General features: G+C 46.3%; 1 protein-coding gene across 8 annotated transcripts in view; it reads right to left on the bottom strand.

Moving 5' to 3' along the window:
• Smarca4 (SWI/SNF related, matrix associated, actin dependent regulator of chromatin, subfamily a, member 4) overlaps positions 1 to 12,482 on the bottom strand; it is a 96,523-nt gene extending 84,041 nt beyond the window's left edge. For 3 of the 8 annotated variants that reach the window (XM_060370594.1, XM_060370620.1, XM_060370597.1), the window contains exon 1: positions 12,226 to 12,481. The gene's annotated coding sequence lies outside the window, so the exon portion shown is untranslated. Of the gene's footprint in view, positions 1 to 12,225 lie in introns of all 8 variants that reach the window. The other 5 variants (XM_060370616.1, XM_060370609.1, XM_021643770.2 and 2 more) reach the window with 3 other exon arrangements.
• Between the last annotated feature and the right edge of the window lie 13,663 nt (positions 12,483 to 26,145).

Below are 26,145 nucleotides of genomic sequence, written 5' to 3'. Positions count from 1 at the left end.
TCTATGTAGTCCTGGAACTCACTATATAGGCCAGGTTGGCCTTGAACTCACAGAGCTCTGCCTGCCTCTGACTCCATCACTGAGTGCCATCACTGGCCAACTCAGTTTTTAATTAAAGCATTTTAACTCATTTCCCTGTTCAGCTGTTAACACTGATATATACAATTAGTTTTAGAAATTTCTCTCCTTGGGGTGGGGAAGGATTATGAATTTTTGTTTGTCAAAAAAAGGTGAGAGTGGAGTATTTCAGTTCATTTCTGAAATATTCATTTATAAACTGAAATAAGCATTTCAGTTTATTTCTGTAATGTAAAGAATTTTTCAAAAGAAATGAAAAGATAGATTGGAGCTTTAAACACAAAACAAAGCTGGATGGTGGTGACGCATGCCTTTAATACTAGCACTTGGGAGGGAGAGGCAAGTGGATCTCTGTGAGTTAAGGCCAGCCTAGGCCACACAAAGAAACCCTGTCTCAAAGAAAACAAAGTCCTGACAACTAGGAACCTAAGACCAACCTACGACCAACCAACAAAACTACAGGTGCTGTTTCAGGAAAGCACTCCTCCTATGGGTGCCCTCCTTTCCTGGGCAGCCAGAGGAACAAGGTAAAGCTGAGGCAAGCCTGCAAGCAGCACCAGAACACTCTAGTTCACCACCTCCTTCCACCCTAAATCCAGTGCAAACTTGCTGGGGTACACTGTGTGGGGCTCAATTGTTGAGTAGATAGATGGTAGACCCTGAGAGAGACAGACAGAGACAGAGACTCTGGGAGAAGATTCACTAGCGGGTCAGAGAGGTGAATGAACGGACGTGAACAAAGCAGAGAGGTAGTGCTAGCCTAGCCACGTGTCAGGACATAGTGCCAAGATTAGCCAGGTTAAGCTAGACAGGTAGCTGGGAATCTGCCCAGCTAAAAGGCCTAAGCTTTAAAAATTAAAAATTATGGAAGATGCCCATTGTTAACCCTGGGCCAATACACACACACGCAAGTGCACACATACACAGGCAAAGAAATAAATAGAAAGCCAGGTAACAGTTACCTGAATCTAAACCCAGCACTGGGGGGTGACCTTGGGACTCACTGGCCAGTCTAAATGAATGAGCATACTCCAGGTTCAATGAAACAGGGTCTTATGTCAAAACATTAGGGGCTGGAGAGGCTAGCTCAATGATTAAGAATATTTGCTATAAATATATAAAAGAAAAAAATTATATTGTTAATCAAAGTGTCCAGACCCAAAAGATAAAACAGGAATAAAAATTTTATTGGGCAAGGGGCAAAAACAAAATAAACAAACAAACAAAAAAAAATCAAGAAACAAAAAAGGACACTTGCTGCTCTTACAGAGGACCTGAGTTAGATGCCCAGCACCCATGGGACCACCTGTAACTTCAGCTTCGTGGGATCCAATATCCTCTTCTGGCCTCTAGCGCACTTGCATTCACATGCAAAAATTCCAACACAGAAAACTCAAATAAATCAATCATAAAAAAAAAATTTGACTTATTAGGCCAGGCATGGTAGAGCACACCTTTGGCACTTGGAAGGCAGAGGCAGGCAGATCTCTGAGTTTGAGGCTAGCCTACAGAGCTAATCTAGGATAGCCAGAGCTATACAAAGAAATCCTGTCTCAAGGGGACAAAAAAAAAAAAAAAAAAAAAAAGGAAATCGTGCATGGTATCTGGGATCTTGCATCCTTTCTATTTCAATTCACTTGAAAGCCACTTAAGATCTCAGCACCTCGGGGCCTGAGCCAGGCTGGTCCCCTCCTCAGGGAGTTCTCTAAATGCAGCAGTGACAGGGAGGCTACCAGGACAGAGCAAACACTTAGTATCCCCACCCTGAGACGGGCTTTTCACCCCTGGAGGCTGCGTCCCCATATCTGCAGTAACGCCAGCAGGTTACACAAATCAGTCCTGTCCAATTCCTTTCTCTTGTTTAAAGTTGGTTCCACCCCATCATGGACACAGAAGACTGAAGACTGAATGAGAAGCAGGGAGCAACAGGACAATACCTACAGTCACTGACTGGGAAGTAAACAGCAGTGGCTGCCATCAGCATCACGTATGTCCATCTGGATACCAGATTCAATTCCAAGGGCACAGCGACACAACCCTCAGTGCAAATCTCCTGAGACTTTTAGGACACACAAGAAGTACATCACATGTCCCTGATCCACACCTCCCACTGTCACAGGTGATGCAGCAACTGTCATGCAGCCACCTGCTTCCTGAGCCAGTGAGGCATACCCAGTTAGCAAAACAACTTACAACTGACAAGAACCACCACTGTTAAAAACGGACACGTTTTTCTGTTGGCAGATTTAAGGATTTTGGTTTTTGTTGTTGCTGTTTGTTTTTGTTTTGTTTTTGGAGATAGTCTCATTATGTAGCCGTAGCTGGTCTGGAAAGATCAGGATGGCCTCAAGCTCATCTACCTCTGCCTACCTTTACCTCTGAGGACTGGAATTAAAGGCACACACCACCACACCCAAGTCAACCTTGCACTTTTGACCCTTCTGCCTCCACCTCCCAAGTGCTCAGGTCAAAAGCATGCATCCCCTTGCTGGTGTATGCAGTGCTTGGAATGGAACCCAGGATTTCATATATGCCAGGTAAGCACTCTACAAACCAAGTTACACTCCCAACTATTTCACTGCATTGACTGGTGAACACATCAATAAAGACAAACTTAGCTGAGCCCAGTGGCACACACCTACAACCCTAGCACATGGTTGGGTGCGACAGAAGGCCCCAAACATCAAGGCTAACAGGAGCGTCATTTGAGTACCAGGCCAACTAGAATACATAATAGACCCAAACAGTCCCCAACCCCCAAAAAAGTCAAGCATTGCATCCCACACGTGTCATCCCAGCACCTGGGAGATGAAGGCTGGTGTCCAGGGTCATTCTCGGGCACATAATGAGTTTAAGGCCAGGTTGGGGTGCTAAGGACAGGAAGAGGTTAGGGCTGGCCTCTATCTGCTAACATCCACTTGTTTATTTCTGCATACAGCACCTTCCTGGCAGGAAACAAAGGGAAGCCAATGACAAACCACTCCTTTCATGCAGCTGTGGGAAAGTCAATCCCCAAAGCCACAACTTGGCCCTCCCCTAACTCACGTGCCTCCTAACTCCACATACAGAAAATTTCACAGCAGCAGCTGCAGTTACACAGGAAACATCAAAATCACTAGTTCCCTTAATGAGCTTAGCACTTCCTCTAAGAGATGAAGTCAGTAAGTTCTCTTGGCCTTGACACACTGCCACTTTCATCCAGAGCTTTTAAACATCCCTTCTGGTTTAAGGGTGGAGCGCGACTGACTGAACCCAGAACCAAACATGCTAAGCAAATGCTCCACCACTGAGCCACATTACCAATCCATGTTTTTTAATTGATTTTTTTGGGGTCTGAAGTGATGGTTCAGCACTTATTGCTCTCACAGAGGAGAGGAGCTCAACCTCCAGCACCCATGCAGGACAGTTCACATCACCTGTAACTCCAGATCCAGAGGCTCTAACTCATGCCCTCTTCTGGCCTCCACAGGCACCTGCACTCACATGCATACGCACATAAAGAAAGAGGATTTTTAAAAGGTTGTCATTTTTAACTATGTGTGTCTGTGTGTCTATGTAGTGGGTATGTGCACATGAGCACAAGTGTCCAAGTAAGTCAAAGATACCAGATCCTCCTGAAGCTGGAGTTATAGGTGGTTATGGCCACCCAATATGGGTGCTGGGATCCTTTGATCCTATGAAAGAACAGTAGAGACTCTCCAGCAGAGCCATCTCTCTAGCACATTTTTTAAAATTCATTTAATTATTTATGCTTGTTTATGAGAATGACTACGGGACATTCTGAAAGTAATGTTAAAAAAAAAAATCAAAGAACAGTTTCATACCAGATGGTGGTAGTACATGCCTTTAATCCCAGCACTGAGGAGGAAGCAGGCAGATCTCTCTGAGTTCAAGGCCAGCCTCGTCTACAGAGTGAGTTCCAAGACAACCAGGACTACATAGAGAAACCCCATCACAAAAAAAAAAAAAGGAAAAAAGAAAAAGAAAAAAGAAAAATAAGGAGCAAGCAAGATGGCTCAGGAAGTTAAAGGCATATGCTGGCTAGTCTTATGCCAACTTGACACAAAAACTTCAGTTTTTATCTGAGAGAAGAGAACCTCTGCTGAAAAAATGCCTCCATACGATCTGACTGGAAGGTATTTTCTTAATTACTGATTGGTGGGAAGAATACAGCCTACTGTTGGTGGTGCTATCACTAGCCAGTGGTCATAGGTCATAAGAAAGCAGGCTGAGCAAGCCATGGAGGACAAGCCAGTAAGCAGCACCTCTTCATGGCCTCTGCTCTTGCTCCCAGGTTCCTGCCCTGTTTGAGTTCCTGTTTGATGATGAATAACAATACGAAACTGTAAGCCAATAAACCCTTTCCCCCTCAACTTGCTTTTGATCATGGTGTTTCAATGGAGCAATAAAAAACTAATAAAGTCAGGGCACTTGCCATTTAGCCCAATGATCTGAGTTTGAGCCCTGTAACACACACCACCACCATCACAACATCAACAAACAGCAACCTTGGGTGCTGGGTGTGGTAGAGCACTCAGGAGGCAGAGGCAGGTAGAGCCTTCTGAGTTCGGACTGATCAAGTACTGAGTTCCAAGTCAGACACAGCTATATAACGAGACCCATGTCTAAAAAAAAATCAATATGCCAACCATTTTTGCCTATTCTCTATGCTGGGGCATCCCTTTCTGCAAAAAACAGTGTATTACAAAACGTCTCACTTCCAGCAATTGTTTGACTTTGACAGAGTGAGGGTCTTATTTCTTACAGTGGAAAGGTAGACAGTGACGCCCTTCTCTCTTGTACACACACAAAATAAACTTGCAAAAACTGAAAATGCCTTAGAAAACACTGACAATCAATAAATGAGTTAGTGAAATAAAAACAAAATTCTTACTAGAACTACAAATGGACTGTAAGTATTTTTAAAGTGCTCAACATGAGGGCTGGGAAGACAGTTCAGGTTAAGAGCACTTCTCTTGCTGAGGAAAAACTCAGTTCACGTCCCAGCACTCATTTCTGTGGCTCACAGCCTCCAGACACTCTAGATCCTGGGGAACTGGGGAGCCTGCAGGGCTCTGTTGGATAAGGCTGAAGTCGGTTATCTCCAGATAGCCAATTTGGACCGCTAATTATAGACTTTCTTTTTTTGGGGGGGGGGAGAATTTAAAAGTCTCCCCTGATCTGACCCCAGGTCTTGTAAGGAGCTAAAAATCCCTTAGGGCAGATTACAGGCCAGACCCTTCCTAGATAAGGAAACTGCTCTAGCAAGCATTTAGGAATTCCTAGAAATCCTGCTAAGGATCTCAGCCTGCAGTGACCTTCAATTGTACTTGGAGATTTCCCCTCCCCCCATAATTAAGTACTGTATTTTCCTCTTGTGATAGGACCATTAAGTATCCCTGACCCCAGCGAATCAAACACACTCACCCTCGAAATCCTTCCCTCTGCCTAGGGTTCATATTGCCCTTGATTTCACATGAACAAAGGTGCACATTCTCACTTCAGGACCAACTCAGCAGGCCTCACCAGGCCTCACCTTGTCTTGACTTGCAAGCGGACCAGGCATGGGCCCTGCATCTCTTCTGTGCTCAGCACAGCAGCTTGACCAAGAGCTGGAACACTCTGGTATCACCATAGGCTCTAGAATGTCCGCACTTCCATTGCCACCAGGGACCTCATGCTGAAAGAGCTAAACTGTAACACTGTGGAAAACCTTTTCCACACCCCAGCTTAACACACTCAGCCCCATCCTAAGGTGCTCTAGCTTCGAGAGAAATGGAACCCCTGTTCTCCATCTGGAAGACAAGATGCAGGACCCCAGCTGAGATCCAGACGGATGAGCCTCCCCAACCGAGCAGAGAACAGATGCCTTCTGACCTCTAAGTGCTCTTGCTCTCAAAGACAGATACATAAATGTAAAACCTCTTAAAAATATTAATACGCAACCTACCCACCAGAGTGGTAGGGCAGATTGTATAAATGATACTAGACACAGAATTATTATTATTATTATTATTATTATTTTTGCCTTGTTCCACTGTTTCTTTGTGGTACTGAAACTGGGAAGGGAGCCAGAGTCAGCAGGTCCCAGCCTGTACCCTACCGTTTAGTCTGTAAAAATTCCAGTTGGGCATCACTACTGCCCCCTTTGCATGTAAGAAGCTGGGTGTTCACTGAGAAGCAGAGCCCCTGCCTACCCCCACTAAGCTTAGCTCCCTGAAGAGCCTGCTGTGGACACTCAATGCAGATCTGTTCACTAGAATTCCTTTCCCCCCTTGTATCCTGATACAAGGATAACCCCAAGCTCTCAGCAATCCTGTCTCTGAAGTGGCAGATGAAGGCACAGGCCACCACTGGTAGGATGGTGAATGAGGAATGGGTGACTGGTTACTTCTTGTGCTACTCCAATGGGCATCATTCATGATAGGCTGGGGGGGGGTTGCTTTTTGCTGTTTTCGTTTGTTTGCTTGCTTTATTTTGAGATGCAATCTCTAGTCCTGGAACTTAATTCACAAGAGAGCCACCTACCTCTGCCTCCCCAGTGCTGGAATTAAAAGTGTGCAACATCACACCCAGCTCATTATGGGTTGTTAAGGACACACTCTATGCCATGCTAGGCCCAATGACTGGGACCAAAAAATGACTGACACACCTAAGGGCTTACTATATTCCAGGTAATACCATCCTCATCTCTCTTGTCAAAACCAAAAGCCGCTCAGGCACTGTCATGAGAGCCCTGGGTAAGACTAGCCCTTTGGACTTTGGTGTCTTCACTGAAGATGACCTCAGCACATACAAAGCATGCATAGACGCATGCACAATGCCTACTCAGCGTCTTCCCACATCCAACAAAATCTAAAACATGAACTGATCTGGGGTTGCCTCTCCATGTTTTGAGGGGCCGTAAACTGTGGTGAAAGTATGCAAATAATCTACACATCTGCATACTTAGTGTATTGGCTGGGTGCTGCTCAAACACAAGAAAAGCTTAGTGGCCACAGCACCACTTCCACCACAGCTCCAATAATGGCACACTCCCAACACCTCTGCATTCAAAGACTGCAAAACAACAGTTCCTGCAGCCCTGGGCTACACACCAAATAATGTTAGGACATGATAAACAATATTTATTATTTATATTAAATTACTTTTTTTTCTTTTCTTTTTCTTTCATTTTTAAGACGTGGTCTCACCATGTATCCTTGGCTGGCTGGCTTTGAACTCAGAAATCAGCCTGCCTCTACCTATCAAGTATTGGTCAAGTGCTAGTATTAAAGGTGTCTATCATCACTCCTGGCTCCATTTGCCTTGATTTTTAAAGAGAATATAGAAGGTATATCCAATATAGCAAACAAACAGTTTCTAGAATACTGGATTATTCTAAATTTTTTACAGGTTGTTTAAGGCTAGGGGATAGTTTAGTGATAGCATGAGAAAGTCCTTCCTCAGAGCTACACATAGAATTAGAATTAACCAGGCATGGTAGTACATGTGCCTTTAACCCCAGCACTCTGAAGGCATAGGCCAGCCAGGTCTACAAAGTAAGCTCCAGGACAGCCAGGGCTGCTACACAGAGAAACCCTGTCCCACAAAAAATAAATAATTAAATAGGTAATTGTCACCTTAGCCCCCATAGGCTGAAGGACATAAAAAATTTGAACCCATGGAGTTAATAAAATGTTAACTAATAATAAAAAAAAATTAAATTAAAAAAAATTTTGAACCCATGAGCCAGGCATTATGGCAGTGTGGGGAGGCAGAAGCAGGCAGATCTCCATTAATTCCAGGTCAGCCAGGGCTGTGCAAGGAGACCCTGTCTCAAAAAAAAGGAGGCAGGAGGGTGAGACAGATAGATCAGCACTTGCTCTTGCAGAAGACCCAAGTTTGGTTCCCAGCATCCACATGGCTTATTTTTTACTTTTTTATTTTTATTTTTATTTTTGGGTTTTCAAGACAAGTTTTTTTCTGTATAGACCTGGCTGCCCTAGAACTCGCTCTTAAGACCAGACTAACCTCAAACTCAGTGATAAGCCTGCCTCCACCTCCTTCACCAAGTCTAACCAGCCACATAGCATTTTACAACTGTCTATAAACCAGGCATAGGAGTGCACAGCTTTAATCCTACCAGGCAGAGGCAGGCCTGAGTTCAAGGCCAGCCAGGTCTACAGAGCGAATTCCAGGACAGCCAGGGCTACACAGAGAAACACTGTCTTTGTAAAACCAAATAAATAAATAAATAGATGGATGGATGGATGGATGTATAAATAAGATGGATAGATGGATGGATGGATGGATAGATATATGATAGAGCTAGCTAGCTAGCTAGCTAGATACTGTAATTCTAGTTCCAGGCCCTTTTCTGCCCTCAGGTATATAAGTAAAAGCAAACTACTCACACACATAAAATACAAATAAACTGTCTCTTAAAAAAAAAAAAAGGCTGGGCCAGTAGATGGCTTAGCTTAGCAAGAAAAGGTACTTGCTGCCAACTCTGATGACCTGAATTTAACTCACAGGATGAACATGACAGAAGAAAAAGAACACACCAAATGAATTAATGAAAGAAATTTATTTTAAAGAGTTTATGGACCAGCCATGGTCCTTTAATACCAGCACTTGAGAAGCACAAGCAGGCAGCTTTCCATGAGTTCCAGGCCAGCCAGAGCTACATTAAGAAACTGTCTCAAAAAAAAAAAAAAGTTCATGACACAGAAGTGGTGTTTGTGGCATAAGTACCACATAAATGCGGAAGGAGAGAACCAACTCCACAGAATTGCCCTCTGACCTCCACAAGCCACTATGGCACACATTCACCTGTCTCCACACACACCTTCCATGAAGCATTTTGAAGTCTGAGGCAAGTCTGTGTGACAAAGGGAGACCTACCACGAATAAGAACAGATGACAGTGGAAGGAGAGCTGAGTGGCAGACACTGGCCTATGCCTTTGGTACTCTCCTGTTCCTGTGCAGGCACCATGATCAAGGCAACTGAAAGCTTTTATTTGAGCTCCTGCTTATGGTCTCAAGGGTGAGTCTGTATCCATCATGGCAGGGAGCATGGCAACAGTCAGACATGGCCCTAGAGTAGTAGCTTAGAACTTACATTGGACACACAAGCAAGCAGCAGAGTGAGACTGGCTGGAGGGGCTTTGACCCTCACAGCCCAGGACCACTGAAAATCTTCTAACAGGGCCACATTTCTTAATCCTTCCCTCCAGGCTTTCAAATACATGAACCTATGGGGGCTATTCTCATTCAAACCACCACACCTATTATGTATAGACTCTGGGTTGTCCCCAGCACCACAAAAAAGAATTAAATATTAACTTTAACAAATAGTGGGGGCTGGAGAAATGGCACAGTGGTTAAGAGCGCTGTCTGCTCTTCCAAATGGACCTGGGTTCAATTCCCAGCACCTACATGGCAGCTCACAACTGTCTGTAATGCCAATTCCAAGGGATCTGACACCTTCACAGTAATGCACATAAAATAAAAATTAAAAAAAAAAAAAAGTGTCCATGCCAGGCAGTAATTACTCACACCTTTAATCCCAGGACTCAGGAGGCAGGCAGAGGCCAACCTGGGCTACACAGAGAAACCCTGTCTTGAAAAACAAAAAAGTAACAACGAAAAGACAAATAGTGCCCACTACAGTTTAGTTAGCAGATTCCCCTATCATTTCCTTCAAGCCTATCATCCGATACAGTGGCATCCCAGTCATACCTGTTTCACAGTGCCAGGGCACTCTGCCTATGAATTAGAGAGCTCTGAAGTAGCACCCTTGGCAGCAAGAAGGCTCAGCACGTAAATATCACTTGCTGCCAATATAATGACCTGGAATTAAATCCCCTGGACCCACATGGCAGAGAAAAAACACTCCTGAAAGCTGTCCCGTCCTCCACACATATCACATCAAATTAAACAAAAACTTTTTTAAGTTCAAAAAGGAACTAACACCTTTCACACACACACCCCCAACAAACTACCAGATTACTTCTGAAGCAGTGACATCTAGGGCTAGGACAGCAAAGCTAAACGACAGCAACAAATGTTTATTGCTTTCGATCTTATACCAATCACCACACCAAAGTGCATCCCTCCTCTCTCGTCCCACTACTGTCTGCCTCCATCTGCAATGCTGCACACAGAGAGCAGCAGTTCTGATGGCACTGCTCCATTCCCAGCATATGAGGGTGGGGAAGCATGTCCTCCCGGAATCCAGAAGGAAGGCTCCTCCTCCACACAGCCTCCCAGACTTATGCCCACCTCTATTCCCTTGTGTAGCCACTCTGTCCCTCTGTAGGATAGGTTGTGAGGACAAAATGGCAGACCAAAGGGTTGGTGATATATATATATATATCATGTCCAACATGCACAAGGCCCTGGGTTCCAGGCCCACCAACACCCAAAATGAACTACAAAAAAAAAAAAAAAAAAAAAAAAAAAAAAAAAAACCAAACCAAACTAAAACAAACAAACAAAAACACATTAATTAAAAAAAATAAAATAATGTTTGGTGGTTAAGTGGCTCAGTGGTAGAACACTTGCCTAGTATGTACTGGGTCAACCTTAATCAAGGCCACAAATATTAAACACACTTAACCAGACATGCCTTTGATCCCAGCACTCAGGAGATAGAGGCAGGCAGATCTCCCGAGTTTGAGGCCAGCCTGGTCTACCAAGGGAATTCCAAAACAACACAGAGAAGCCCTGTCTTGAAAAACAAAACAAATACAAACCCGCTTTAACTAAAGAAAAAGTCAAGAGGTGGACCAACAGAGCATGGTGATGCATGATTTGATCCCAGCACTCAGGAGACAGAGGCAGGCAGATCTGCGTGAGTTGGAGACTAGCTTGATACAAAGTAGTTGCAGGACAGCCAGAATGAATTTACATAACTTATATACATGCAGGCCAACGAGGAATGTCCTCATATTCACAACCCATTCCCCTACCAGACATGTGACACACAGTCGAGATTCAATTATCTGTTAGATCAGCCTGTAACAGTGCAGGAAGTCTGGCAAACACCTGTTATCCCAGTACTCGGGAGATGGACACAGGAAGATAAGGAATCTAAGGCCAGCCTGGGCTACATAAGGAATTGGAGGTCAGTCTTGGCTATATGAGATCCTCTCTCCCAAATCAGAATGATGATGACGATGGAGGAATTATTTGCGCAGTTTTTCCCAATCCTATCTGTGAAAGTAAGTCCCCTGTACAAAGGAGGAAACCAAGGGGTTCCGAGAGATAGACTTTGCCGAAGGCCACACAGCTAGCTGACAGCTGGCCCTGGGCATCCAATTCAAAGCCAGTCTATCAACTCAAACTAAAAACTTGTTTCTATTCCTGAGAAGCACCTCGTGCTAGAAAGAAGCCACAAGAGGTTAAGGAGATCAGGCCGATGCCTTCCCACCCGGTGCGGGTCGGAAAACCTCGCCTTCAAAGGTTTTAAATAAAAAGCCCTATCTGGAACTGGGAAGGGGCAATGGACCTCAAAAGAAAAACTGTGCCGCTGTGGACAGCCCTTCCCAGCCACCTCTCACTTTTTAAAGTCACTACCTGCAAAGAAAGATAGGAATCCTTTACTTTTCCTTCAAAATCTGCAATAATAAAATTTATCAAAAAAAAAAAAAAAAAAAAAAAGTGAGGGGGTCTTGGGACCGAAGGCGGTTCATAACTGCGTTCAAGCTACACTAGACACCAATATCTGAGGTCAAATGTTGCTCCCAACGCCCGACTACAGGGCATGAGAACAGCACCCATCACAAACCAGGCCAGAAAAGCCCACGACACCTAGCCATTGTTGAAAGTTGGGGTCAGGGAAATTAAAGTGGGGCATCTGGACCTCGGAAACGCCAAAGGAGGGGGAGCTTTGTCCCAAGATCCCACGAGAACGCGCGCGCGGCCTCCACGCGACTCGGGGCCACCCGCTTCGGCGGCCACGGAGCCTGGAGGCGGCCGCGGTCTCGCTGCACTGCGGCCTGAGCCGCGCGCAAGGCTTCTTGACCCTCGGGCGCCGCCGTACCCCGACCCCGCTCTGGTGGCCCAGCTGCCCCCTCCCCCTCCCGGCGCCTCGGCTTCATTCAAACCGTCCTCCCCAAGCCCCGGGCGCCTGGTTCCGCCCGGGAGTCTCCGTTCCTTACCCGGAGGTACCGGCGCCGTCGCCTTCCTAGCGCCGCTCCCAACCCTCCACGAGGGGTCGGGGACAGAGTGGGCGTCTCGCTTCTCCTCACGAAACAAAGAAGCCGTCGCCGCCGCTGCCAAGCGAGTGGGGAAGCCTCGCGCGCGTGCCCGCTCGCCTTCGGCAGGCCGCCCCCCCAACACACACGCAGCCGCGCGCCCGCTACGCGCGCCCCCGCCTCCCTTTCCACCTAGTCTACCTCCCCGCTTCCGCTGCCCGCCCGGCCTCGTGCGCGCGCCTGCCCACCCTTCCGCTCCTTGCGCGCATGCGTTAGGCGCACGCGCACCGGGACTTTGAGGTAACGGGAAGGTGGGCGGGTCCAGAGGCTGCACAAGATCTTGGCGCACCGCCCCTTTGGGGCTCTGGGCGGCTCTGCGCAAGCGCACACCTGTGTCCGAGGCAAGAAACTGGGCCTCAGGCCGAGGAGCATGCGCAGAGGGGCGCCACTGCGGCGGCACTTAAAGATTGGGGGAGGGGACTGGGTGGTTCTGAGGGAAGATAGTAATGAAGGAAGTGAGGCCTTTAGGCTCGGAAATGAGCACCCAGGGTGAAAAGTGAAGCTGAGAGACGGTCAGATTGTCCAAGGACAGGGGAAAGCCCACACAAGGCCAAGGGCGGGCCTGGGAAACTCTTTGATCCTGGCACTGGCGCTGCCCTGCCTGCTCTGCAAGGCTCTGCCCTGGCCACATTTCCTGCAGAACCTGCTAAGGCCCATTAATTAGCTTTCCAAATGTTTATTAAGCGGCCATCAGCCCCTAGCCGCCCTCTGGTTCACAATTTATCTGTGTGTAGCAGGATAAGGACGTGAAACGCACAGGGTATAAGAGACAGCCAGGCTCCCAATTTTCCCTAGGATTTCAAAGCCATTAGCTAGGAAGGAATGAAGGTATAACTGATACAAGTGTGTTGATTCCAGGCCTCCGGTTGTATTTCTAAAGTACTTGGTTGTGGCCAGACCCGGTAGCCCATGCGTTTAATCCCAGCGTTCAGGAGGCAGAGACTTGTAGATCTCTGGGAGTTTGTTGCCAACTTGTTTCTTTTTGTTGTTGTTGTTGTTGCATTGTTGTTTTGTTTTGTTTTGTTTGGCTTTTTGTTTTGAAACAGGGTTTCTCTATGTATTCCTGACACTTGCTCTATAGACTAAGCTGGCCTCAACTTAGAAGTCCTCCTTCCTTGATAAAGTACAACAAAATAAAGTATTTCAGGTCATAAAAATCACTGGCAGTGATCCCCTTCTAAATGCTAGGGTTACAGACCAAGACAGGCAGGCTCATGGTATTTTCTTTGGTTGGTTTGGTTTTGGTTTTTCGAAGACAGGGTTTCTCTGTGTAGCTCTAGCTGACCTGGAACTCTATCTTTTTTGTTTGTCCTGAAAGACCAAAGAATTAAAAATTAGTGTTGGGGGGGGTTACTGAATTAAAATTTAAAGCACAAGCCTGAACAAAGGCCAGCCAGGTAGAGACATGTCCAGCCACCTGTGGGGAAGAACCAGCCTTACTCCATTCTTTTCCTGCCCACTAGAGATACAGTTGCTAGGAAACCAGCCCCTCTCCCCTAGCACAGCCAAACAAGGAAAGCAAGACTATTATGGTTTTGGGGCCTTCCTATAGCCAATCAATTCAAAATGCAACATCCCCTTTTGTGTTTCAACCAAGAGAGGCTTGCCAGGCTGGAATTACCCTGCTTTGGGGGTGCTGGAAGGGACCGGACTCTAAATCAACCACCTACCCTGAGCTCGAGGCTCTCTGTTCTCTATGGTGGTGAGAGTGTATAAACCCAAGCTTTAGCTTGTAACAAAAAGATTCTCATGTTTTGCAATGGACTCAACTCCTGTTGTTCTTTTGGGGTCTCTTGAGTCTAGCACAACAGTCCAAACTGGGTTTCTCTGTAGCCTTGGCTGTTCTGGACTCTTCGTAGACCACGCTAGCCTCTAACTCAGATCTGCCTGCCTCTGCCACTACCACCGGACTCATTTTGTTTTTAATTTGTTTTGATTTATTTTCAGATGGGGTTTGGTGGCATTTGTCCTTAATCTCAGCAAGATGATCAATGTGAGTTTGTGACCAACTTTGTCCACATAGCGAGTTCCAGGTCAGCAAGGTTACATGAGATTTTTCTAAAAAAAAAAGTGTGTGTGTGTGTGTGTGTGTATGGCTGTGAGATGGCTCTGCAGTCAAGAGTATTTGCTCTTCCAGAGGATACAAATGTTTCCATCACCTCAAGGGATCTACCTATGCAGCCAGAATTAGCCTTCAACTCAGGATCTTCAACCTCCTTTTGAGTACTAAGATTACAGACAACACCATATCTAATTTACATAATAGAATTTTTCTGTTTTATTTTTTGTTGTTGATTTTGGTTTTTGGAGACAGGGTTTCTCTGTGTAGCCTTGGCTGTCCTGGACTTACTTTGTAGGACAGACTGGCCTCACACTCACAGAGATCATCCCGCTGGGATTACAGGTGTGCCCCACCATGCCCATTTGTTGTTGTTTTGTTTAATTGAGACAGGGTCTCTCTGTGTAGCCTTGGATAGCCTGACTTGTAATGCAGACCCCGTCTGTCCACCCACCTTTGTCTCCACAGCACTGGGACACCCCGGCTCCCTGGCTAGATTTCTTTTAAAAGAGTCGTGTATGGGCTGGGAGTGTAATTCTTGCTGGCAGTGCTTGCCTAGCATGCGTGAAACTCTGGGCACCTTCACCAACACTGAGTAAACCAGGCGTGGTGATAGTGGGGTTCAGGAAAAGCCGCACAAACCTCTCATACACTGAGCTCTCAGAAATGGATGTTGTGTTGAGCGCACACAGCTGGACTCAGGAACAAAGACGGCCCTGACCTGGGCCTTTGTCAGGTCTGTTTTTTATTGGGGGGGGGGACACAAACAGGTGCATTTGCAATATTTAGGCCATCTGGCAAAGAACTGCTCTCTGACCTTTAAGCTAATTGGCTAGGTCTACTGTCATAGGAGTCTAGGGAGTTTCCAAGATACCAGCACCTCATGATGGGAGGGGGGCTTCCAGACTAGAAAAACAAGATGTCACGGTCAGGGCAAGGAACATAGGTCAAATTAAGGTTACAGGCTAAGGCTAAAGTAGAATTACTAGCACAACATCCCCCCCTTGAGTCCTCCCAGTGTCCCAAGCAGTATAAGGAGGTAACAGGTCCCATCTCTGTAAGGTGATGGTGACCGGGTTACAACTGCAGGCCCCTTACAGCTAAGATTTCTTTTGAATTTTATATCTAAGTACTCATCATCTTAGGTTTCCAACCCTTGGCCCAAGTAGCACAAAGCCAATGGGGACAATAAAACTCTTCTTGGTCCTGACAGTAGACAATTTCAGCTCCTTCAGCCAGCACCACCTAGGCTGCCACCAAAACCTTTGCCAAGTCTTTAGTTTGTCCTCCAAACTTTCCTGGTTGTTGAAAGTCTTTTGAGCCATATCCGTAAATTCAGACACGTTCTTACGTTCTTCAAAGGCTTCGGTCTTCTGGACCTTCTTGTGAATGTCTGGAGCAGACTGACTTACGAAGGTCACACTGCTGGCCCATTGGTCCTCTGGGGCTTCAGGGTCCATCTGATAGGGGTATAGGTCTGCTAAGCATCCAGGGGGGGCTTCAGGAATGCAGCTGGGGCCTCAATGGGTCCCTGGACCCCCTGGCTTACTTTAGATGGTTTGTGGGGTGCCTAGTGGCAGCTCAGAAACCCTCATTTGAATCTGGCACAATCCTTTAAGCGCCTCCCTACCTGCCGCAGCGTTCTGATCTCGGTCATCTGCGCTGGTCAGGGGAAAGGCCTGTCAGTGGTAACAGGGTCCTCAGTGTACCCGCCATTGACTCCTGGAACCAATTTGCCAGCTTATCGCTGGTGGTCTGCTCTTCTGTAGTGAAAAGTGTCTGGGGGAGTTGTTCAATATCCCCCCCAAGTGGCTGGTGGGTAAGGAAAACAGTCTCAAGAAGACACTGTGGCCCGAGAATGCCCCACCCCCACAATGGCTGGAGTGTCCTGCCCTGTCCCCACCGTGCCCTGCTTCCGGCTCTGTCTCCTCTTTCCTCAGAAATGAATTCATTGACCTTTTACACGCCTATTTCTGAGCCTGTTGCTTGTTGATGCCGGACATCTGGAATCCAGAGGTCACCCCAGCTTCCCTGCTTCCCCACCTGAATCTTCCAGGAAACTTGTGGCTCCCCAAACCTTTGCTGCTGTTGAGCATCTTTGCCTTCGCCAATCTGGGATCTCACCTAGCAACACACACACCCTCCCAGAGTCAAAAACAGCATTGTATGCTGCGGTGTGTGAGGACCAGGGGAGCCCTCCTGCTTAGACTCCCTCCCTCCGCCTAAAAGCTGAACGCCTGGTGCTCGCCCGCTGACGGGAGACAGCTCCGGGTGTGTTTTCATGTGGGTGCCTCTTCAGAGACTACAGGACAGTCTGTGGCAGTGTGCACGAGAGGGGCCCTAGGGCAGTCAGGTTGTCGGCTCTCCAGATGGTGGGGGTCTATCTTCTGCATCCTCTTTCCTGTCTTTCACTCCAGGGCAGAACCACAAGCACCAGGTCGGTGCTCAAGTCAGAACTTGTGCCCAATTCCCCCTGCATAGCACTTAGAGCAGCAACCAAGGCCCACTCACCTTCCCAGGGATCAGCTGAGTTCCTGGCACCCAACAAGCCCCGAGCCCGAAAGCTACAACAGGCGCATATCACTAGCAAAGTTAATGCCTGTACCTAGGCTCTGGGCCAGGTTGAGAAGCACCTAGCTCTTCCCCAGCAATCTGTTCACCCCTCGTAGACCCAGGCCAGCCCGGAACTTTATCCAGCAGGAGCTGTAAAAGCCTATTGAAGACTTTCCGAAACTCTGGGAGGTGGACTCGATTTTGTTGCCCTGGCAGTCCTGGAACTTTGCTCTGTAGACCAGGCTGAACTCACAGAGAGCCACCTGGCTCTGCCTCCCAAGTGCTGGGATTAAAGGCATCTGCCCTGCTAAAATGGGTTTTAAAAATAATCTATATTAAAGGCACACACCTTTTATGCCAGCATTCTAGAGGCAGAGGCACGCAGATATATGTGAGTTTGAGACCAGACTGGCCTATATAATAAGTAAACTTATTGTTTTTTTTATTTTATTTTATTTTATGTGCATTAGTGTGAAGGTGTCAGATCCCTTGAAACTGAGGTTACAGACAGCTGTGAGCTGCCATGTGGGTGCTGGGAATTGAACCCGGGTCCTTTGGAAGAGCAGACAGTACTCTTAGCCACTGAGCCATCTCTCCAGCCCCTTATTGTTCTTTTTAAGCAAGATGTGTGTGTAGGTATGTGCACATGTATGCAGGCACCCACAGAGGCTAGAGAAATTGGATCCTACTGCAGATAGGATTATAGGCAATTGTCAGCTACCTACTGTGGGTGATGGTAACTGGACCCTGGTCCTCTGCAAGAGCAACAAGGGTTGTTGTTGTTTGAGGCAGGGTTTCTCTGCATAGCCCTGGCTGTCCTGAACCTTGCTGTATAGACCAGGCTGACCTAGAACTCAGAGATCTGACTGAGTCTGCCTTCCTAGTACTGGGACTAAAGGTGTGCACCACCAAATGGACCAGGTGGTTTTTGAGAGAGTTGTGGCAGGCCTAGAACTCTTCATGTAAACCATGCTGGCCTCAAACTCAGAGATCAGCCTGCCTCGAGCTCCCAAGTGCTAAGCGGTGTGTGCCACTACTGCAAGCTCACTCCGGCAATTTTAAAAAATTTGTTTATTTTATGTATCTGAGTGCTCTACCTACATGTACACCTGCATTCCAGAAGAGGGCATGAGATCACATTAGAGATGGTTGTGAGCTACCATGTAGTTGCTAGGAATTGAACTCAGGACCTGTAGAAGAGGAGACAGTACTCTTAACCTTTGAGCCATCTCTCTAGGCCCCTCACCTTGGAGGTTGATAAAACATACTTTGTTAGCTGTACAAGATGATACATACCTGTAATCTGAGCACTCAGGAGGCAGAAGCAGGCAGATCTCTGTGAGGCCAGCCTGGTCTACACAGAGAAACCCTGTCCTGAAAACCAAAAACCATACTTTATTATGTATGTACTTTAGTGTGTGTGTGTGTGTGTGTGTATGAATGAGAAGCTATGGTGCTCAGAGGAAAACTTGCAGAAACCAGTTCTCTACCACGCTGTCATGCTTGGCAGTAAGTGCCTTTATCTGCTGAGCGTCTTTCTGTGCATTTCTACTGAATTCTTAAGTAGCTAAGGATGGCCTTGAACTCCTGATCCTCTTTCTTCTGGTTCTGAAGTATAGGATGACAGTGTAAGCCACCAATCCTTAAGTTACTTTCTGAGCACCCCATTACTCCACCTGTTCATGGGGTGGCTATAACTATAATGATCTGTCAGCAGCATAAGGATTGTGTTCCCATTGATTTTAGAGACAGCTTCTCACCGTGTCCAGGCTGACCTCAAACTCCTGACCCTCCTTCAGCCTCTTGAATGCTGGAATCACACCAGATGGAAGCTTTTATGGACACCCACCCTCGTGGTAAGCAGACCCTGGAGTAAGGCATGGGTGTGACGGAACCTGCCATCAGTACTACCCACCCTCATTCTCTCTCAGCCTCTCCCGCCTCTCCTCGCACATCTTCCTTCCCTCCTGCCTTCCTTCCCTCCTACCTCCTTATAGCCTCATTCTGGTTTGGGGAGGGAAATGCATGTTCGGTGCACACGCGGATATCGGGGGACAATTTGAGGGAGCCCACTTTTCTTCCTTCCGCTGTATTCCACCATCTGGGAATCCAAATCAGGTCATCAGGTTTGGTGGCAAGCGCCTTTATCCTCTGGGCTCTTGCCCCACACCCATTCTTTGTTTGTTTGAGATGGAGTCTTGTATTGCCCGGAAAGTCGTTGACCAACTAGCCAAGAATGACCTTGAACTTCTGACCCTCTTCAGTGCTGAAATATAGGTGCACAGCACCATACCTGGTTTATTCAGTCTGGGGATTAAACCTGCAGCTTCCTGCACTCTAGGTCACTGAGCCACAGCCTCTGACCAGGGTGAAGCTCCCAGTGTGAAGCCTAGTTAAACAGGTTATGCAAGCCTAAACTAGCACAACCAGAAACCATGGCTCACTAAAGCCACTGACAGGGCTGGGGAGATGTCTCAGTGGTTAAGACACTGGCTGTTCTTCCACAGGTCCTGAAATTCAATTCCCAGGAACCGCGTGTGTTGGAGTGATGTCCTTGAGGAATGTGTATTCCAATGCTGATTTCTGTGCTAACAGATCTGATTACAGGCTGGACTCTGGTATCATAATTATTATGAAGCATCTTTTGCTTCAGTATTTTGTAAAAATTGTTCTCTATCACCTTCTGATTGGTTAAATAAAGAGCCTACCAGCCAATAGCTGGGCAGAAGAGGAAGGTAGGACTTCGAAGCCCAGTGAGAGGATATCAGACAGGGGTGATCAGAGAGAGAGGAATGAACCTTAGGAGATGGATAAAGAACAGGTGCCAGGACAAAACTAAGATGGCAGGTACTAGCCACAGGGCAGGACATGGGCCAGGCCAGCATTGCTGGGTTAGAAGAGCTGAGTGTCTGCCCAGCTCTAAGAACCTTTGACGCTTTTAATAAATTATAAAAGTCTCCTTGTCATTCAGAGCAAGAGCAGGCAGAGAAGAGTCACACGGTTACACACACAGAAGCTCACAACCATCTATAACTGTAGTCCTATAGGATCTGGTACCTTCTGGCGTGCAGATGAACATGCAGACAAAATACCCGTACACAAAAAGCACATAAAGAATTACATTTTTAACCTGGCTGTGGTGACACACCGTCTTTAATCCCAGCACTTGGGAGGCAAAGGCAGACAGATCTCTGAGTTCAAAGCCAGCCTAGTCTGCAGAGAGTTCCAGGAAAGCCAGGGCTACACAAAGAAACTCTGTCTTAAAAAAATCAACCAACCAACCAAAACACAAAAGAAATAAATCTTAAAAAAAAAAAAAAAAAAAAAAAAAAAAAAGAAAGGAAAGAAAAGAAAAGTCAGAGGCTGGAAGATCACCAGCTTGAAGTCAGCCTGTAGACTCTGCGAGTTCCAGGCCAGCCAGGGCTATGTGGTTAAACTTTATCTCAAAAACTAGAAAACAACAACAGAAGAGAAACCAAAACCACTGAGTACATCATTGGTAGATCTGTCCTCTCAGAACCATTACCAAAGCCAGGCTGGGCTTCCATGCATCTGTGACTTTTCCTTCCTTCTCCTAGCTTTCTCTCATGCTTCCTGTCTGCTTCCTCCCTGCTTCTTTGCCTTTATTCCCCTTCTTTCTTTTACTCATTCTTTCTATTTGTTTGTTTTGTTTTTAGAGGAAAGTGTTTTGATTTGTTGGTTTTGGTTGTTTGGTCTGGTTTTCTATTTGTTTGTTTTCAAGACAGGGTTTCTCTGTATAGCCTTGGATGTCCTGGAAGCTCTGTAGACCAGGCTAGTGTCAAACTCAGAGATCCACCTGCCTCTGACTCCTGAGTGCTGGAATTAAAGTCGTGTGCCAATACCACCCTGCAAGGGGAGTATTTTGGAACAGAGATTTGTATAATTTGTAAACCAGACTAGACTCTCAGTAGCCCTCTGCCTTTGTATCTCATGGGTGTGAGGTACTGTGTCAAGCTCTGACAAATTAATAAACAAAATCTTGTTATAATGGAGCAGGATTCATCCTTCCTTGAAAAAGGAAGAAAGTGGGGCTGGAGAGATGGCTCAGAGGTTAAGAGCACTGCTTGCTCTTCCAGAGGTCCTGAGTTGCCACACAGGAGCATGTAAGTTCACCCTTCTTGGGGGCAGCTCACAAGAGATTTTCTGGGATTTATTGGCTGCCAGCCTAGACTCAGGCTCAGAGAGACCCTGTTTTAAAAATCAAAATGGAAAAAAAAAAAATCAAAATGGAGAGTGACGGGGCATAAAAACTGATGTCCTCCTCTGATGTCTACCAGTGTATATACACCACACACACACACACACACACACACACCACTCCAGGCTCAGACTCTGGCCCTTTCTATACTTCCATAGCAACACACACTTGCTACAGTGGAGAGCTCAGGCCTTACAGAGTACGCTGCTTGGTGCTCCTGGATCCCACACCACAGAGGGTGCCAATCTTTCTATCTACTGGCTTCTAGCACATCCTGCTAGCTTTCTCTACTCCTGTTGTATGTTTTATTTTTATTATTTTATCATCATTATCTTGATACTATGTCTATATAGACCTGGCTGGCCTAGAACTCACTATTTTGATCACACTGGCCCCAAACTCGCAGTGATCTCCCTGCCTCTGCTCCCTGAGTGCTGGGATTAAAGGTGTACATCGCCACATCCAGCCTTTTTCTAGGTGAGCTATAAAGACAGGCCTGGTCTTTCCCAGGACAGAACACCAATGACAGATCAAAATGTAGTTCATCAGAAGTCCCAATTGAGAAATCAAGTTCACTGGACTGCGAAGGTGTGGGTGAGGTGTTACTTACAGGACTGTGAGTGATGTCACAAGATCCCCATCATGCATGACAACCACTTCCTAGCTGCACAGACAGCCTCTCTTCAGCTAATCTCCCACAGTCTGTATCTCCCAGCACCTCTCAATACCATGAGCCCACATGCAGCTGGACAAGATAACACACTGCTGGCTGGGAGGTGCAAGAGAGAAAGGCTGGACTTCCAGGGACGGAGCTCCTGAGCGTCTCCTGTGGAGCCTGCAGGTAGTCACAGCTGCTGCCTCCTCCTCCTGCTGCTGCTGCTGCTGCTGCCGCCGTCTCCTCCTGCTGCTGCCTCACTCCTGCTGCTGGTTAGGCTTCCTCCATCTCCTTTCTTTTTTTCTCCCTTCTCCTCTTCTTCCTCCTCCTTGGAGACAGGGTCTCTCTACATAGCCCTGGCTGTCCTGGAACTCACTCTCTAGAACAGGCTAGCCTCAAACTCAAAGAGATCCACCTGCTTCTGCCTCCTGAGTGCTGGAATTAGAGGCATGTACCACAGCTGCTTCTTTAAAAAATATATTTAAAAAATTATTTTCAAAGCCAGACTGCTATGGAGCATGCCTTTGATCTCAGCACTGTGGAAGGAGAGGCAGGTGGATCTCTGTAAGTCTGAGAACAGCCTGGTTTACAGAGTGAGTTCCAGGACAGCCAGGGCTGTCACACAAAGACACCCGGTCTCAAAACAAATTCTTGTTTCTTACTTGTTTACTCGAAGGAGAAGGTGCAGGTGATTAGTACAGCTTCCTCATGTGGAGGTCGGAGAACAACTGGCAGAAATCAGTCCTTTCCTTCCACCATATGGGTCCCAGGTCTCAGTCTCTGGTCCTCGGGCTTAGAGGCAAGAGCCTTTACTAGCGGAACCATTTCACTGGCCTCCTTATTGTTCTGTCTTTTTGTTTTCCAACAACTTCTTCTGATGAACTTGCCAATGGCCTCTATAGTGGTCCACAATGCCACACCAAAGGAGACAGTCAATTCTCCTGTGTCTAACTGTGCACCTGCCATGTCTGCTTCAAGGACGGTATAAGCAGGCAGAGCAGGGTGAACCTGTGAGAACTTTATTTGCATGGGAATAACGGCTCAGAACAGAGAGAAAGTCATTGCACAGCCATAACAGCCCAGACAAGAAAACAGAAGAGCAGAATTCCCTGATCACATCAAGATAGCACCCCAGGGTGGGCACCAGGTGCTGTAGCTAGGCACTCAAGTAAGCCTTCAGTGGAAACCTTCAGGTCTTTCCTGCAGCTGTCTGTTAGAGGTCAAGTGTCACAGGGCAGGAAGGAGCAGCAGGACTGAATCCCCATCTGTAGCCAGGCTCAGAGATCAGATCTGAAGATCTGACAGCACCAGCCTCTGTGCCTTCCAATGTAGACCAAGTGGGTCCTGGTTGGTTACATGTGTGCATGGAAATGAGGCTAGAACAAAGACTAATCAGGAAAGACCTGTCAGATGTGGAGTCAGAGGCAGGCCCGAGCCCTCCCGGAGCCTATGGCAGCCTATACTCAGCCCAGAAGATGGCACTGGGCTGCGGCTGGGACTTCTAGTCAGTTTCTGTGACCCAGGTAGCAAACCCAGGGCTACAGCTGTGACCCCTGCCTGGAGCTATGCTTCTTCTGTCTCAGCTGGATGGCTACCAGAGTCCATTGTCAGGGCTAGTGACTTGCTGCCAAGGCAGATGACCTGAGTTTGGCCTCTAGGATACACAGAGTACAATAAGAACCAACTCCTCCACTGAAAAAGTAACTTTGATTTGTCTGGTCAATGGTCTCAGAGGATTACTGCCACCATCATCTAACCCTAGGCCTAGTCCTGGAGGCTTCTAGCCTGTTGTTGTAGTAAATAAAGTAAGCATCAGGCTATATAATGTTTATTATTTGCCCTAAGATTATTGTGGTAGTATTATTTAACTTGATATCACAAGTAATGAGACACAGACACCTGTTAGAATTTAAAATTGCCTTATTTACCTTGGCCATGCAGATATTTAACTCAGGCTGTCTGAATAATCTCAGCATCCATCTCCCAAGCCCCATCCAATGCCATCCACCTTACTCATTTCTATCTGGACTACCTTCCATCCATAATCCTATGGTACTTGCTTGTATTTTCATCTAGGCCTTTTCATGTCATTATTTGAGTCCTTTTTACTTGCCCCATAGCTTCTTCTCCAAGCTAACCCATTGTGGCAAACTCCTTCCTCCTCTTCTTGTCCGTCTGTCTCTCCATGATTCTCCTGGGATTCTTTCCTCAAAATCCCGAGAACCTTAGCCACACCTAGCCTTCTGCCCTGCCTAGGTAAAGGCCAGTTAATGAGCAAATCAGGTATAATGTTTTAGACAGGCTTACACAGGCACGGTTACTCCAGCGGGCAGAAACCAAATCTTGAGGGCCAGTAATTAGCATTAGACCAACATGCAACAGCCCCCATACCACCTAACGTAGGCCTAGGATGTTGTCAGCCTCTGAGGATTACTACTAAATAAGCTCACCCTTACTTGCTTTTACTGAACTCTGGGCTTGGGGCTGGCTGATTCAGTTCAGCTGTTCTGGCTCAAACTCCTCTCCCAGCTACTTATTCAGTCCAGCTTTTCTCTAGGCCTCAGAATTGCTCTGCTTGGCCTCCAACTAAATCCAACACTCTGTTCTAATCTCCTGGCTCCTCATTCTCTAGCTCACTCAGTTTTCACCTGAGTTCTCATTCAGCAACCCATCTCTCTATCACTGTCCTGGTAAATCTGCCTCCTCTCCTCTATGCATTGCCCCTTAAGTAGCTTCCTTTTCCTCAATCTCCTGAGAGTTGTGCATAGCCTATTCTGCCAAGTCTTTCTCTGATTTGTCACTTTTTCTGCCACTCAATTAGACATCACTTTCAAACATGGGTGCTTCCTTCTACAAACTATCTTTGCCTTCATTGTTTGGGATTAAAAGCATGTACCACCACACCTGGACCTAAGCTTTTCTTTACCTGAAACTTGCTCTATACCAGGCTGTACTTGAACTCAGATCTGCTGCCTCTGTCTCCTGGCTTAAAGGTCTGTTTGTATTTCAGCTGGCTTATACAGACCTAGAAGGTTTTTGGATGTGATCTCTTGCCAGAGTAGCCATGCTTTGAATTAAAATTCCTCTACAAATCCCTGCTTTCTGTCTAAGCCAAAATTGTACACAGGTTAACTTTTATAAAAAAAAATATTAATCCCACAAACTTGACAGTTTCAATGTCCTTTTGAAGATCTACTCAGCCACTGATGCAATGATCCTCCATAATTCATGGTCAACTCAGAACAGGATTATCCCCCAAGACTGCAAAGATTTGACAACAGCAATATTGGAAGCTGGTCCTCAGTTACAATGGCAATGATGGTGAAAAGAGGAAGCGAAGATGAAATCAGGCCAGAGGTACTGATATCTTTCAGATCCGTTGATAGGTAAAAACCAATATGCTGACTTACAAAGGCAATCTGAACTGGATGACCATACTTTGGCACTATGCCGTCTAGCAGCTTTAAATGCTTGGGAGAAGGTTGAAGAATCAGGAAAGAGATCTGAGTTATTTACTGAAATTATATTTGGCCCAAGATAATCCTTTACTGATTTTTGCAAAGACTGACTTCAGCTATAAATAGATTCAGAAGTCAGAAAAGTACTAATTGAAATTTGGCTTTTGAAAATACTAATTCAGAATAGAGTAATTATACCTTTAAAAGCAAGATCAGGACCAGAAAGAGAAATGGGTTAGAGATACAGCTGATATTGGATCTCATGTTTATGATGCTAATCTGAGAGAAGTAATTTCTAAAAGACTTAGAAAAAAAATCAAAATTTGAAAAGGGACTGTAGGAAAGGCTTTCCTAGAAAAAGTGGCTTTTCTAGAGATGATCCTGAAAGAAAGCCAGGCTTCTGGAGTATGCAGAAAGTGCGGCAAAGGCAGGCGCTTGAGTAAGGAGTGCAGATCAACAAGGGAAAGGCAAGGTAACCCTGTGCCTTCAGAAAATGCCTGAAGGGGCCTCCTGTAGTCCCCAACATCAAATTCGATTTAATTGTGTCCTGTCTGCATAGGAGAAACTCATCCATAGAGCAATTAAAAGATTTAGTGCCTGTTGTTAAAAACAACCCTGCTCTGGATGTGATCAAGGACAGAACACCTTCAGTCACTAATACAAAAGATTCAAGAAAGACCGCAAAACAAATATGTTGGCAAATTGCTATAAATTATCAGGGATTTACACTAAAAATAAAAATAAATGGTATTGATATTGAAGGTTCAGTAGACACAAAAGCAGATGCAACAATAATTTTACCAAAATTTCGGCATCCAGATTGGCTTCTTCAGGAAGTTTATATTCAACTTCTTTAGCTCAGAACTTTATCTCAGTTAAA

Source organism: Meriones unguiculatus, chromosome 1 (assembly GCF_030254825.1).
Source record: "Meriones unguiculatus strain TT.TT164.6M chromosome 1, Bangor_MerUng_6.1, whole genome shotgun sequence".
Taxonomy (NCBI): Eukaryota; Metazoa; Chordata; class Mammalia; order Rodentia; family Muridae; genus Meriones; species Meriones unguiculatus.
The sequence above is the reverse complement of the archived record's forward strand: the minus strand, read 5'-3'. Positions and strand labels throughout refer to the sequence as shown.